Source organism: Plectrocnemia conspersa, unplaced genomic scaffold (genome assembly GCF_051122295.1).
Source record: "Plectrocnemia conspersa isolate PC_06_02 unplaced genomic scaffold, ASM5112229v1 ptg000013l, whole genome shotgun sequence".
NCBI lineage: Eukaryota > Metazoa > Arthropoda > Insecta > Trichoptera > Polycentropodidae > Plectrocnemia > Plectrocnemia conspersa.
Genome location: NW_028277177.1, coordinates 17528350 through 17545130, shown reverse-complemented (window position 1 = coordinate 17545130; position 16781 = coordinate 17528350). Strand labels below are relative to the sequence as shown.

Here is a 16781-nt window from a genome sequence, read left to right as displayed (position 1 = left end):
GAATGCGATATAACAGTCGTCCACCGCAATGGACATTGGAATGAGTTATAAAATTTTAGTATCTATTATATACAGTGTATACAGGTTATTTGTTATAAATTATTTTTTCGTATCTCCTCAACGATGCTGCGTTATCTAAGGCGTTTTAAGAAATGTGCCACATAAAGATATCTTATGCTATCGTTTCGTGATCCGAACGTTAAATATTATTATGATATTCATATTTTACGTCTGACAGGGACGCCCACTCGAATATCTTAAAATTGTGAATGAAAATCAATATTAAAGTCGATACAGTTTCAAATTGATTTTTTTCACCGTCTAATCAAAAAGTCAGATTTATTTGACGTCGTAAAATTTTAATATGAAAGCAAATAGTAAATATTTTTGTTCTGAATTTATACAACGTAATTATTGTGCTCGTAGAATGAATTGCTAGAATGATGAAAAAATGTAAATTTATAATGTGTATTGTAATTTAAGACGTAGTAAATTTTGTTTTATACGTTGACGTCAAATAGTTGATTTGTAATGCACGGTTTCTTTATTTTTTTTATTTATATAACCAGTATTAATTATTGTTATTTTAACAATATTTATAAATAAGAAACATCAGTAAAACAACTATCTATTTTTTTACTCAAATGCATTATTTCTTGTGCTTTATATATCGAGTAAAACTAATATTTTTAGAGCTGTTGATAATTTGAAGTAAATACTGCTTTTAATATATCTACTAAATTAATAATTACAACTTATTATGTAACACTGAAATAGTGCAGCCAGTAAGACAAATCAGAGCAATTGGTTAAATTTATTCAGCAAAATCTAATTTTACATTAAAAAAAATTGAAAAAAGTCTCATATTCAGACTGATGTGTCACAATATTTACTAGCATATGTTGATTGTTTTACCGTTGAAACACAACAAATTAACACATATCATTTAAATCAATCAACTTGAGAGTGCAAAACCGAAGAAAAAATGTTCTGGCCTAATATATCAAGAAAAATAGCTTAACTATTTTTTTTTAATTTTTAAATAAAAAAGTCATGAAACTAAAAAATAATTATAATATTAAAACGTCTAAAACCAATAACAAATATCACTTAGAGCATCTAAAAATATAAAATGTTTTGTTCCACATTTGTTATTAATTTAGGTAAATAAACTTTAGTTTAAGAGATAATTTTAAGTTTAAGAACATATTTTTGACATCTTAACTTAAGTCAATCATAAAGCAGCCTTTGGATAAAATATGTAAAACAGATATTTTTAGATTGAAGTTTTTAAAAAAAATAATATATGATTAGTATAAGTTATTATTGCTAATTTGTATACTAGAAAAAACGAATTATATTGTTATAATTCAATTTTTGCTAACATGTTTTTTGGTTCGGTGATTATTGCGCAAACGAGAATTTTGCACAGTGAAAATTTCAAACAAATAATGATCAATATACATATATACGAGTATGTATATTTAAGAATAAGTAAATATTGTCTGTGTTTACAGCAGAAGTTAACATGATTTTAATTTAAATGTATTCTACAATTATATTAGTAATTTACATTGGTATGATACACTTATATTTCCTATAATTACACAAATTTTTACATGAAAATAAAGAAAAAGATTAAGCAGCTAGAATTAAAAGGAAAATATATTTGACAATCAAACAAACACCTATATTCAGATTTTTTTCTGTGTTCGAAATAATCCCGTTACCATTTTTTCGGTTAGCATTATATATATAAGATCTTATTATGTAAAATATATGCTAATTTAAAATATATTATTATTTATTCTCTACTGCTCACATATTTTCATATTTTAAATGATTTACTATTTTAAATGAGAAAAAATAGAATGTACTACTTACATTTTTTATATAAAAATGTATTTACAAATTTTAGAATACAGAAAAAATCATATTAAAAGTTAATGATTTTAAACCATCTTATCGTTATAAGAGTAAATTTAAATAATAAAATAACAGGATTAGATAATTTAATAAAAAATAAAAGATAAAAACTAAATTAAATTTTTTTTAATACCTTTTATGAATTCTTTATTTAATAAATGTTTTAATATAATACTAACTGAAATTTATCGAAAATTAGAGTCTGAGCCCATGCGGATCATAACTATTGGTTCATCTATATTTAATTCATTTTCTTTTAAAAACACGTTTTTGTACAAACAAAAATATTTAGATTCAGATATATTTTTAAAATATAAAAATATTGTTTATAAAAAATTTTCTTTAAAAGCACGACCAATCAATTTAATATCTATACAGTAAATTTTCTCATTTCGCGTGCACCGCACCCAAGCATGCAAAGCAATTCGCTACGAATGAACGTGTTACTGTGTTTTACCCGTCAATAGTTTATGGTCGATCATCGCAGACGTTTTAGTGCCTAAAAAGCAATAAAAAAGTTGACTGCACTCCACACAATATAATATAGTAGATATATTGAGTGTTGAAAGCGTCGGTCCGGCACCGCGTTTAATCTTTGCGACGGCACAGTTAACCGGCGGCGGACGGCCGCACAGTTTCCGGCACGAAAACTACGATTTTAATCGGGAAAAATTTGAATATTGAAATTGATTTGTGGCCCACGGACGCTAATTTACGATTTCATTAAATAAGTGTGTGGTGGGCACGTAATTGACGCGCAAGACTCGCTTTTTGACCGGCGGAACTAAAATTTGATTTATGTTGCGCGACGTGTCAATGAACGACTCTGTGAATCATTGCCAATTTAATAACACTTTTAATGGTATGTATATAAAGCAAGCTTTACAGAATGTATTTAGCGTAACATATTCAATATTTTTTAAATATTAAGTAAAAAATTGAATCATAATAGATATGCTCAGAAGTATATCATCGAAATATACATATAATGGTTCAATAACACAATTAATTATTATTATATAAAAACTAAAAATACCATTAAGCAATATAAAAACAAGAATAGCAAAACATAATTATACATAAAAATAAGATTTTGTATAAAATACGCTTTTTTCTTTAATATAATTTGCAATAGAGTATCTCTGCTAATTAATATGTACAATAAGATTTTTACTAAGCAGTACAACTAAACCTAAGAATCACGCAAATTAAAGATTCACAAAATTATTCCAACTTCAACACTAACTTAGCATCATACTTTTTAGATCTTTCTTTTATATTTATTATCATATAATATAATAAAAAGTACATCGTATGCGAATAATAGACTATCAATAAAATTTTAATTTAATTTAATTTTTTTAAATGACTATACATTATATTTATTATAATATACTAAATTGCTCTATATATTTAATAGACAAACTATAAAATTAAATAGCCCAGTGTTTTATTTACATATAAAATAAGCAGTCTTTAAGTAAATACCAGTTTATAGTACATTTTAATTATTTCAATAATATAAATTATTGTGTGTAAGTTATTTGTAACTATTCTTTTAATAAAAATTTAGCATATTAATGTGTTAACATACTTTATTATATTTTATTATATAAAAAAGGTAAAATACCACTTTATTCTGTAAGTATATATAATTGACGTACAAAATTCAGGCCAAAGACATGGTGTATGACTCTTTTACATATTATCTATTTTACCAACAACTTAAACATAGTAATATATTTCTATTAACCTTTTTAATGCCTTACATATGGAAAAACTGACAAGCGTTTTTTTTAGAAAAAATAACCTTTTATATTTTTTCAAAAAATTACTTATGTATATTTTAAAAAATAAAATGCTTTACTGCGTGTTTTTTATGATGTGTGACATAATAATATATATTATACATAGTTAAAATAATAACTAAAAAATATAATCATTTATTAAGAAAATTAAATTAGTAAAAATTGCAAAGCCGATTTTTTTTACCCCATCGCAATTTTTACACAAGTAGATAGTATTGGCAGATTTTCAGACCCTTTGGCATTAAATGGGTTAATGAAGTCTTACGTACGTTAGCACATCGTGAAAGATTTTTAAGTTCAATATATCCCACAATTCTAAGATAAGAGTTATGTGATACTTCTTATTTTATTTGATTTAATAATTTTAAACTTATAATTTAAATAATTTTTATTTAGAATAGGTAAATATGTATTGTATACTAATATATTCTCCCAGATTAGATTACTTCAAAATAATATATATATATGGGTACAAGAAAAATAATCCGAACATACCTTGCACGTATACAATCTCGTTCCAGTGCCCAGCATCCGGCGAATGATCGCGAATTTGTAACATTTCTCATAATAAAAAAGCACTTTATTAAAACGCATCACTGACGACGATAACACTGTACTGATATGAGTGTTAAATTTAATTGAAACACTTAAATTGCACGTTTTAAAACACAATGTTAATTAAAAACGCGGATGGGCGTACGCGTACGGTATATTTAACCGGCCGTCGTTTTAAACTACCCCGTAATTAATCTTTTTTTAATTACTCATACATTTAATTGCCCAGTCTTTAAATTAATAATATTCTTACATTAAACTCAATTTGCTATACTTGTATAATTTTTTTATATTTGAATTACATTTTAGCATGTTACTAACGTTTCAAATTGATGTGTAAAATCACGTCATTATTGGTTTATTTTTAACTGTTATTTTTGATGTCATCACACGCGGGCGCGCAAGAGGGTAGCGTTTCGCGGCCCGAACGGTTTTGCGGCCCACGGATCACACATCCGGCCCGCGTTGCGGCCGCGGGGCGAATGAGCCGTCCGAGTGTCCGCTTATAATTTGCTCACCTCGCTATACACACCGGCGCGCGCGTACTTTACGTAAGTCGAACGCACACACGTATCCGCAGCATCCACTTACGTAATCTCCATCTCCCGGGATGATTACCCTCGACTCACTGTTCTCTACTACCGCGCTGGACACCTGGAAATTTGTTATTCAAATCGAGAGCGAATCGCGACCGTAATCGTTCATAATAACGACGCGATCTAATTATTTCAACGCGCTGTCTATTTTATTATTATAATGCGGATTTTTTTACAATTGAGATATTATTAAGGGCCTGTGGGCGCAGAAATTTGTAAGGCGATACATCAAGCGCTCATCTTTAACAGCTTTCTTTATTGTCGTAATGTATGTATTTACAAAATATAAAAATTTGACGAAATGCGTGATAAATTTTATTGTATTAAATAATTGAAGACCATCGTAACGAGAGGTAGTAATCTTGACACCGCAAGTTTTGATCACTGTATTTATTGAACGTTTTGTGAACAAGTGCCTAAATTTTTTACTCTTAAAATAACGATAAAGTTTATTTTATTACTATATTTTGTATTTTTTATCAAAAATTTAACTCTATTAAAATTTACTGTTTTAAAAGCAGCTACAAATTAATTTTTAACTTATGTTTAGAGTTCCATTACTAATATTATAGGTACATATTATTTACCAAATGGCTACAGTAGAAATATATTTAATATACTGTATGATACCATAATTTATATTTTAAAATAATATACTACAAAGTTTTTTGTTATTATTACATAAACAACACAAAAAAACGTATCGACAAATTAGGGTAATATAATATATTAGCTTTAAGTCAGCAACTCGTTGTTCTGTTTCTTCAGCGGTTTTATTTCCACGTATTGCAGTATAGCATGTAATCGGCCGTCAGCACGTCGCTGTTCAGTTCGAATTTCAACTTAAAAGTTGAAAACAGAACAGTTGCCCTAAAAATGGCAGTCAAAATGACATGTGCAGAATTTTACACAAAACACCCACAATAAAAACAAACAAAAGGCAAAAATGTAAAAAAATGCAATAATTAGAAAAATCTTTGCAAGCGACATGTATATAAAAATATTTTAAAATCGAATACTACCACTAATAAACAGTGATTACGTAGAATATATATACTTTTTTTGTTGCACCTAATTTAGCCTTTCATACTAATAAAACACGGAAAAGCACAAAATGAATCAACAATTTATCGATTTTCTGGTATAATTAGTCGTGGCAAACTCTTTCGATCATCTCTATAAGTTTTTGTTTGCTAGTTGAGTTGTGCAATCAATTTTCTTTTTAAGATATTCTATTGATTTAATTATGTACCATTCTAGGATCAGTTCAAAAACCTTTCCACACGTTTCTGTACTATAATATATTGATTTATATATTAAATCTCATTTTTACTGCATTACTCAAATGTTTCCTTTTTCACCCAATAACAAGATGAAAAAACATTAGAAGTTGCAGTATATATTTAAGCCCATGTGCTTTTTCATTAAGAGATAAAAATAATCCAGGACAGTTTTAAAATTTATTTTGCAACTATTTATTTGACCACTTTGAAAGCGAACATATTTCACTAGTCATAACTAATTTGTATAAAACATTTCCATCAACAGCTATGTTATTTTACATTTTTCGTATTTTTAAAAAGATAATGATAAAAAAAACTCCTTAAGTTATTTTAAATACGAGATATAAGTTCGCTAACAGACAAATTTTATGGTAAAACTCGGTGGAAAGCCTATAAACATTTTTTTTTAATCTGCTGATTTTCACACGGAGCGGTTTCTTCCTATCTAATTATTATTGTAAACATTTTTTTGCCATTCAAATACTTCCTACATATATTAAAAACTTTCAAGAAAGCATACATATATTCAAACATCTGACACGGACCCACCATTTTTATGCAGAGTTATAAAAAATGCTTAAAAAATATTTTTTAAGTATATGACTGGATGTAAATTTATACATTAAAATAATTTCTTGACTTTATATCGACCCAAACAAACACTACTTTTGTGATCTATTAAAGGGTTTAATACACTGAGTTTATTATTTATATTCTACTTATTCTATACGTGTAAATTAATATACTAATAATATTTGTTAAGTTTTAACCAAATAATATTTCGCTAAAATATAAATAAATTTAAATAAAACAGCACAAATATGGAATATAAACGTTAAATTAGAATGTCTGTAAATGGACTAAAAAAATTTTTCGTTCTTCAATTTCTTATTTTTTTGAGTTTACATAATGTATGCATTATTGTGTTTTATGGCGAATCGTGACAATAATATGCATACGAGTGAAATTTATGTAAAATGGTTTTAATTTTTTTCAACTCGACCGCGTTTGCGGTCTGATTGGAACTTATTGAGCCCAATAAATAGTGCGGTGGCCGCAACAGAGAGCGATATTTTTGCAAATTCGGATTCTAATATCAATTATTTATTACCAGGATCTGCCTTTTGAAGTTCACGTCTAAAGTAGAGTAAAAAAGAGCGATTGCCATTTTTTATGTGAATTCCATGAAGCAATCGACCGACTACGCTCAATTTAAGGTCATTGGCTATTATTTTACTCCAAATAAACGAACAGCCATAAAATGTTATTGTTCAGATAAATTTTACCAATTAATAGGTGCCGATGAATAACTTTATAAAATTTAACGTTTTCAACTATGTATTTGATAACCATGTGCGAATTATATGAATTCCTTTAATATTAATATGGAGTACATAAGCTGCATTTAATCTTATTTTAATAAAAAATCTTGTTAACACATTAATTGTTCAGTTCAGTGACGGCCAATCTTTGCTCAATTATCGCAGCAAACACGCCACGTATTCATGTGTATTTTTATATTAATTGCACTGCACGCGATGTTTCTTCTTGCGATTTATATATGTTTTTTCGATATATGATTTTTTATCAGAATAACTTGATTATTATAATTAGGGCTCATATGTAAATTTATCAGGGTTTCGTTATTTCGTGCGTTGAGATCACTCAACACGTTTACTTCTAATACTGAATAAAATACTTTAAAACATATTCAATTACCAATCACTAGGGTTAATACACATATTGTCATTTTATATTTGTGGGATTGTCGTCAGCTTTTATTGGTAATAAATAATTATCTAATGGTGGAAAATATAAATTTTCTACGACAGATTATCTGTGATTTCAAAATGTTAATAATAATTAATAAACTAAATAATTTAATATTAAATAATAATTCACTTTTGAGGATTGCAAATATGTTGACATAGGTAAAACACCATGAAGATTACGTTGTAAATTAAAGTCAAGCAACCATGTGCACTTTGCCATCTGCATCTCATAATTATGGTTTTAAAGGTACTACGATTAAAAAATTTCAATAATTGCCGGTTGCATGTTATTTTGTAAACAAGTAAATTTGTAGTATAAACTAAAAATAAAAATTGCAAAAAATATATCTCACCAAGGCAATGCGTAACATCGTGTGGTGATGGTGTTCCAATAAAAAATAAAATAATTTTATTAAAATAATATCAAACACTCTCCATAATCGCAAGACCTTGGTCCATCTGATTTATTCTTATTCTTGACATTACATGGTTTTTAAATTGAAAAAAATTCAGTAACTAATTTTATTATGGAATTTAAAATGTGATACGACAACTGACGAAAGTATATAGTTTATCAAAATTAAATAACTTTAACCCGAATAACTGTTTTATCATAAAATTAATATGAGAAAATGTACAGTACTGATTGTTTACTGATTTCTAATAATGAAAGTAATCTAATCTTACTATATAAAATGACTTTAATTATGATACATACTTGGATACAAGCAACAGATATTTAAAAAAAATATGAATTAAGTTATATTGAATTCCTTTAATATAAAAATAAAATATATTTCAATTATTTAAAAAAAGTAAAAGTCACCACATCCCACGTGTGTTTTTTAATGATTAAAAAACTGTACCATGATTGGAATTCGATACCACTCGGCTATTCATATTTAAATTTGATGAGTACTTAATAGGCAATCGACTATGAAACATAATCATATTTAAATAAACAACCATCGAGCGATTTCCTAGAAGTGTCCGTGCATGTCATTTTTTTACTACTCAAAGATTTTATCGTCAACGACTTTGTTTGACCCACATATCAAAAAGATAACGTCTGCATATTTGCGAAAGGTACCACATTCTTTCAAACCACCAATCGACAGTTTAATTTCAGTAATATTTTTACCGATTGCTAATTTCGACGCGTCACAATGTCGTTTTATCAATCATTCGTACATTGTGAGGAGCAGTCATTAAAACGTCAAAAAGCACTGCAATTTTCACCTGCTTAAAGCATCGCGGTCGAAATGTGCACTTGCGGTGCTGTAAAAGAATTTCCTTTATCGTAATTAACCACAAATTGCTGTTATTTCATTTCGGGGTCAATTTTGACCCATAAACGACCGGCGCAAGGTAAATATTTATTTTTTACCGCGAGTAAACGATTCACCAGACTGAAGTATACCGAATCGGTTGCTAAATTGAATGCATTATTCAATTATCTCATATTTGCAAAACCGCTTTATGGTCTTAAGTTAATTTTTTTTAAAGAGCTACAAACTCAATTTTAATGAAAAAAATAATTATGAGAATTTAATTTATAAGAAATATGATATGAATATAAATTTAATCTTTGTAATTTTTATTTAATTTGCAATATAAAATGTATTATACATTTTTTATTATCTTCAGACGGCTGCTTTCAATTCTGCTTCTGCTTCACATAAAGCTGACATATAAAAAGCAATATCATATGAATTGCACCATTGTGACAGTCGAAGAGACGCAATATTGTGGTAAACGGCTACAAGTTTTTGTTAAAACTCAATAATGGAGTTTGGACAACAAAAAAGTTTTTATTTCCCTATTAAACCTTACGTTGAAGGCGTTATTGAAGCTATCTAGTTATCGAGCACTTCGACGCAAAAGAAATATTGATGCGCTCAAGCAATACAATGCCTTTCGATGATTAGCAAGGGTAAAAAAATAAACGACTATGCTTTCATCGTTGACGATTTTCGGAATTTTTCCATCGAGTGCCGACAAAAGGAATTTTTACTCAAATTGGTTAAGGTGCTACGGTAGAATTTTTAACATATTTGCAATATATCACATTGCAATCTTTCGCGAGAAATATTTGTCTTTTTATATACATGTAATCACAAAAAATTCTACTCAATAAAACGGTCCTCATATTAAATTTCAAAACTGATTTTAATCATAATGATAAATTAAAATGTAACAATAATTTTATCAACTTATTAAGATCGACAGTTGTGCCACTATTGAAATTGCATTTGTGTCGAAATAGATCGGTGCATAATATTATCATAAAAAATATATTAATCATTGCAGTACATAATTTAAAAAAATAAACATATTGCACAACACAATAAAATGTATTATAATTATAAAGAAATTAGTGTCACTCGACACGAGAGGGGCATGTATGCATTTTTTTAAACTATCAATCTCAATTATTGATTTGGTAAAAAGATGTTAGTAAAAAGATAAAAAGAATTGCACTATTTTTGATGTCAAATAATCATATTTTTTAATATATTTTTTGCTTATACATAAAACACAAACAGTGGCACAGCGGTGGTCGTTTTTTAGTACATTTTTTATACAACACATATTTCGCAACAAGTGCATTGGGCAATTATGAGATGAAAATAATCTACATTATAAATATTTGGAATTAAGACACTATATATTATGTATTAAAAACTTATTTACTTAATAAACAATTTTATTCTACGAAACCAAAATATTTTATATTTAATAACTCAAAATATTAGGTTTCCCTTAACTCGATATTCCCGCAGCATTTGCTATAATATATTAAAGATGTTCCTATGTAGCTGATTTTGAAACAGTACTGCTATATAAGTAGCGTTACACGCATTGGTAACTTCACTGTCATATATGTTATATATCCTTTTTGCTAGAAATAAGTGATGTCATTTTTGTTACAGAAAATATTGAGTTGAATATAAAAAAAGTGCAAAATATTTAATCAATATTATCCAATGAGTAGCATGTTGTGACTTTTAAAACAGGGCATATAGTAAGGGGGGGAACAAAAACTATATTTTTAAATTTATTTTATTTATTCGATAAACATATTATTTATTAATTTTTAGAAAATTAATTTTATTCAACGCTCCTTCTCGCAAAAGTCATCAATAACCGCATCATATAATATTATATATTGTCTTTGAATAACTTGTCAGAAAGTTTTTTCGATTGATATTAATGCAAGGGCTGACAATCTATTCTCACTTTGACTATTTCTAGTGAATGTTTTTATTTTTTTAATTATAGAAAATTATCTTTTTACAAAAGCACTTATCACCGGTATGGTAAAAATTAATTTTATTAAATTGCATACTTCCGTTAAAATATCTTTTAGTATTTTTTTTAAAATCACATTATTAATGCAATTATTAGATTTGAAATGAAATTCTGGTGACGAATATATATAAATAAGTTTACTTTTCAAACACATAAAATTAAAAAAAGTTCCATATTAGTGTTGAAGTGATATAAAAAGGGGTTCTGGAAAATTCTTTTCGTATTCCTTAAATTTAGAACACGATCGTCGAAATGTAAAGAGTACAAGAGATTTCATACCTGCCCGACTATTGGTATGGGAAGCCGACAGCTCCCACTGCGAGACATGAAGGCCGAAAGACCGGAAAAATAGACAGATTCAAAACGTCAACCGCATGAAAAATTGATGACGGGCGACTGTAAACACGAGCACGAGTAAGTTCTAGTGCGCATGCGTGATCAATTCAATTCCCGATAAGCATTTCATGGCGCACGAGTATTGACTACTCAAGACAGCTGGCCAGCCAGCTCACGGTGCAGTCGGCTTTAGCCGCTCCTTCGGTATGATTGTCTGTAGCCGATTTTCTGCGCGATTACGTTTCAAAATTATGGAAATTAAAAAATTTAATAAATGATAAAAATATTTAATCTGAATTTTTGACACAAGCCATAATACTTTAATGATATCATTTAAAATATATAGAGATGTAATAAATGCATAGCTATAGAACATTAGATATTAAAATTAATATAAAAAAATATAGTTATACTTTACAAACCATATCCATATAACAATAACGCACCGAACTATTGTCGATCTTTTGAGATGTCTTCCGGTAGCTTCGTCGATTAAAGGATCGTTTTATGGTTGTGACGTTTATTGTGTTATAAACGTAGCGGGGGAGTTGTACGATTTTATCGGCGGCCATTCCCGGTTCGTGGGTAAACGCAATAAATATTCGCGGACGCTCGCATTCCTAGCGTTCGTGACCGCTGCGCCGGATGCCTTCATAACTCTCGAGGTAAACCTGTATCGCCGGTGACACCACCACCAAAACGCCCTATGCCATTTTTTCTATGCTTCATTCGAGAATAAGACACTCAATAAAGATCTTATGCTATGACCAAAATCACAATATAAGGGTTAGGTTATATACGTAAGCATTTTGTTTAGATACGACCCGTCTCATACTGTATCGTATATGAAAGATGTTGTGCGCAACATGTGGGCAACCTACGGCTCGCGGGCCGCTTTCGGCTGACAGTCCCTTAAAATTAAATCTTATCAATTTTTATTAATAAAATAAAATTACAGTTTTAATGTGTTTTTTAAATTAAGGATTGGAGTCCAGGCAAAAGCCTGTGTATTTAACTCTAGATTTACATTTTATCCTACAGCCCTGTTCATTTTGGAGAGCCGGTGGCAACGTTTGTATACGTTTTGTATATTATTAAGCACTTTCTAGCTAAAGTTTTTAAAATGTCCAATACTCGCTAAAATAATAATGAATATTGGTAATGAAGAAGTAATTTGATGCAATATTTGTTGATATTTTTATTTACGTTTTTCACCCTAAATTTATATAAGTTGCATTAGCTATTGTAAAAATAGTCAATTATGATTTTTCGTTTTTATTTTTTCAGGCACAGGTGATTTTCCAAAGAGTTTTATTGATGTCTTGTTGATAAAAATAAACATGCATGAACTTAAAAAGTCTGACCTAATACGCAATACATAGTCTCAATGAATTTCGCATACATCATTGCCATATCAGCTCGAGGCGGCCTGAACCAAACGATCGATCGAGCTGAAACAAAAAATCACAAAACAATGATAGATCGAGATGATTTATGAAATGGTAGACAATCGCGGTGTATCATTACTCTGGCCCATCGGTATTTATTATACACGTCGTCGGCCAATTTATCATTCTCTCGCACACTATTTGGCGTGTTCACGTCAATTCGACTCCCCGTTCGAATAGATCCAGCCCGGCTGTGTTTCTTGGTGATCGGACGATTTATGGACTGGACAATAGAATTTATACGAACGTCAATTAACAGTGTCGGTCTCTCATGGTTTACGGCGAAATTGAACGATGGCCACGCGGAAAATGTCCGAAGAAGAATATTGTCGAAGTAAATTAAAACGCCACTAAAAGTCAATTTTATTAAGATAGTTTACTAAAATACTTCGGGCCTGATAAATTTTAATTCATAAAATCATAAGAGTATGATATAATGTTATAAATAATATCTAGGGCTAACTTAACTCACGTGTATGATCATCGAATTATTAAGAAGATCAATTTTTGAGTGTTAAGCTTCCTATTTTTTTGGTATTTGATTTTTATCAATTTTTGACATATATCTGGTAAAACTAAAATATATACTAGACAGAAATAATTAGTTACTAACATAAAAATATTAAACCAGGAACATTTATTTTGTACTGGAAGGGCTGTAGCCCCGCAGCTCATATGGACAAACTGCCTTAAGTGCATACATAATACAAGAAGAATTAAATAAATATAGATTATGTTGTAAAATTTTCAACCACCTAACAATCAACCAGTCTAAAAAGTAAAGCCACTCACAGGATATTCACATAGAAATGAAAGAGGGGTCTCGTGACCAAGTAATTGCGTTAATAATTAAAAATATTTCACGGACCACCTAATAATGCATTCATCCCAAGACGTAAATCACCTATAACTGCTACCGAAAATACTATTTTTTGTTAGAAAATACGCGAGCTAGACAATACATTCTATCTAAGCACATTACTATTGTTTTTAGGCTCTTTGGTTACCGATCGCTGGAGTGACCATATGGACCGTTTCTATTAAGGCGTGAATACATTTCATGGGTGCGTTCAAAAAGCATTTCCATTGGTTCGCAAATATCCTCATCTGCGATTCACCAGATCTGTCTCAATCCAACTCTCCAATATTTTTATTTCTATGAAACATATGTACATTACTGAACGTAAAATGAAAACCATTTCTTAATTTTACATCTGTATATATATATAGTAATTTATGCATGTATGCAATATTTTTGATTTAAGATTTGTCATATTTGTTTTTCTTCTTAAGTGGTAGTTGCTCGTTGGCTTTGTTTCAAAATATACAGTCACTCATGAGTTCATTTCTACTCCACCTGATTTTCGTATATTTGTACATGCTTAAAAAATAAATATACAGAAAATTAACACTAAAAACATAATTATGAATTATTATTACATTAACTAAATTTTACTGGTTGAAAACTATTGTTTAACACAATAAATCGCGGTAAGATACATTTAAAATATGTTGTACTAATTTATTATTTCATAGTTTGACAATTTAAAAAATACGCCTAAGGCAATATGATGAGATTACAGTTAGTATTATCTTGATTTTAAGCAATGGTTTATCTTTGTAAATAATGGTCGGGTAAATTATCTTGAATATTATTTATTTATCTTTTACGTTTATTATTATTAACAAAATTATACGCATATAATTCCTAAATTTAATAACTCCCTTTATTATTGTATAGCGTAAAATTGTAGTTATGTTTATTTCTATGCATCATAAAATAAGCTTGATTCATTACACTATCGTATTCAACAGTTCATATAATATATCTCTAACATTGTTTATCACTAATGCGTAGCATATAATATATTAAGACGTTCGTAACACTAGGAAAGCTTTGCTCTTTTATTTTTCGCTTATTCACTTTTGTATGCGAATGTTTAAATTGCGAAACGGCAACACTCCAAAGCTAGTAGTAACAGTGTTAATTGACCCGAGTTGCAATTTAATTTAATCATGCACCGATTTAAATATTCGAACGGGACGTTATAAATCAGCGGTGGCAAACGGCGGGCGGCGGGCCGCATGTGGTCCGTTGGATTTTATCGGCAATGCATCATGTGTAATAATGCGGCTATGATTTAACCACGAGATGATATATAATAACGATGACGTTGTGTCATTTTAACCGCTCGGCGATTATTATGTTTAAGGGATTTTTATACTTTTATAAAAAATATAATATAATAATATTATTTAAAAACTTCCCCAGTATATTTACTTACGATTAATATGAATCATCGTTTAATGCAACCTAGATACAAATAAATTTGATTATTTCAGATATCGATTATATATTTTTGGCTCGTCAAAAGGATATTTTTATATTTAAAACATACTAGTACATATGTGATAAAATAGAATAGACGTCATTTCAACTTGAAATAACTATGCAGCTTTTGTTGCTGCTCAAGAGCTCGTTGCTGAGCGAGTGACCTTCAACCTGTAGTTTCCCACATTTCGTATATACACATATCTCTAATAACAAATTTTCAAAAGGTTTTAACTAACTCGTTTATAAAGTTTGATATTATATAATATATTTATTATTTTATTTTTTCTTTGTATCTAGATTACAACATGATGAATAAAAAACTGTATTTTGGGGCAAAAAGGTTGCATATAGTGTTGAATCAAAAGTTTTCACGTGAACTTATCTAAAAAATGAACCTAGATTATCATCTCGATAAACTTAAGTATTGGCAAAAATAGTCTTTCCTGCAATTATTATGTCATTGTAGACCTCTATCAAAAAATAAAAATATATATTATTACAAACATATTTTAATCCAATAAATAGTATTTAATCAATTCGTTATAAGTACTCAAGATTTTTCATATATGTTTAAAAGTTTTACCTTACGACAAATTACTATGGTAAATTGTCTGTTCGTTTTTAATGGACATGCTACTAGTTAATACTATAGCGATAGCCTTAAGTGTAAATGGTTTAACTCCATTATTGTAACCATTACAGAAAGGACAAAAACTGGTCTTATTCTAATGGTGGGATATTTTACAAATTTGATTTCAATGACAATGGAGTTGTAAAGTTTTCTAAAAGACTTTTTTAAATAACTTGCTATTCTGGAAATCTTCAAAGTATTTCAATCATATATTAGAAATAGTTTACCTAAGAAAATTTTAATTTACAACTAAGGGCATTGACATTTATTAAAACTAGTTATTTTTAAAGAATTTCATTCCATTTATTGATGAATAAAAATCGTAGCTACCCGTTTTAACACAATTTAAAACCAAGCTATATTAAAAATAAGTATTTTATAGCTTATAATTAAATTAAATCTTGTGACAAATTAATTGATATAAATATTAAATGTTACTTATTCAAAAATATTGGCTTAAATATTATTTATTTATATTGTGAATTTTAATGAATGTATTTATGGTGTAAAATAAATTGACGTCGCCTTTTTCACACTCTATAGCATAACCATCATAATAAATGTGTTTTTTTTTTTATTATAAAGTTATTTTTAATGTGATTTTTTTAACTATTAATAATATTTTTTGCCAAATTAATACATTATAAATTATAATAATTTAATACGTTACCCATTGTCAGCCTAACCAAATATATAATGCATTCCTAATATATTAATCTTTAGACGAACCACAAAATATCAAGAAAATTTACGATTTATAAATTTTAATACGCCCATAA

General features: G+C 28.5%; 1 long non-coding RNA gene across 1 annotated transcript in view; it reads right to left on the bottom strand.

The window, feature by feature from the left end:
- The window catches only part of LOC148227447 (uncharacterized), a 151828-nt gene extending 147563 nt beyond the window's left edge, over nucleotides 1-4265 (bottom strand). Inside the window, exon 1 of the long non-coding RNA XR_015811960.1 lies at nucleotides 4230-4265. This is a non-coding gene — a long non-coding RNA (uncharacterized LOC148227447). The remainder of the gene's footprint in view (nucleotides 1-4229) is intronic.
- Nucleotides 4266-16781: the final 12516 nt, after the last annotated feature.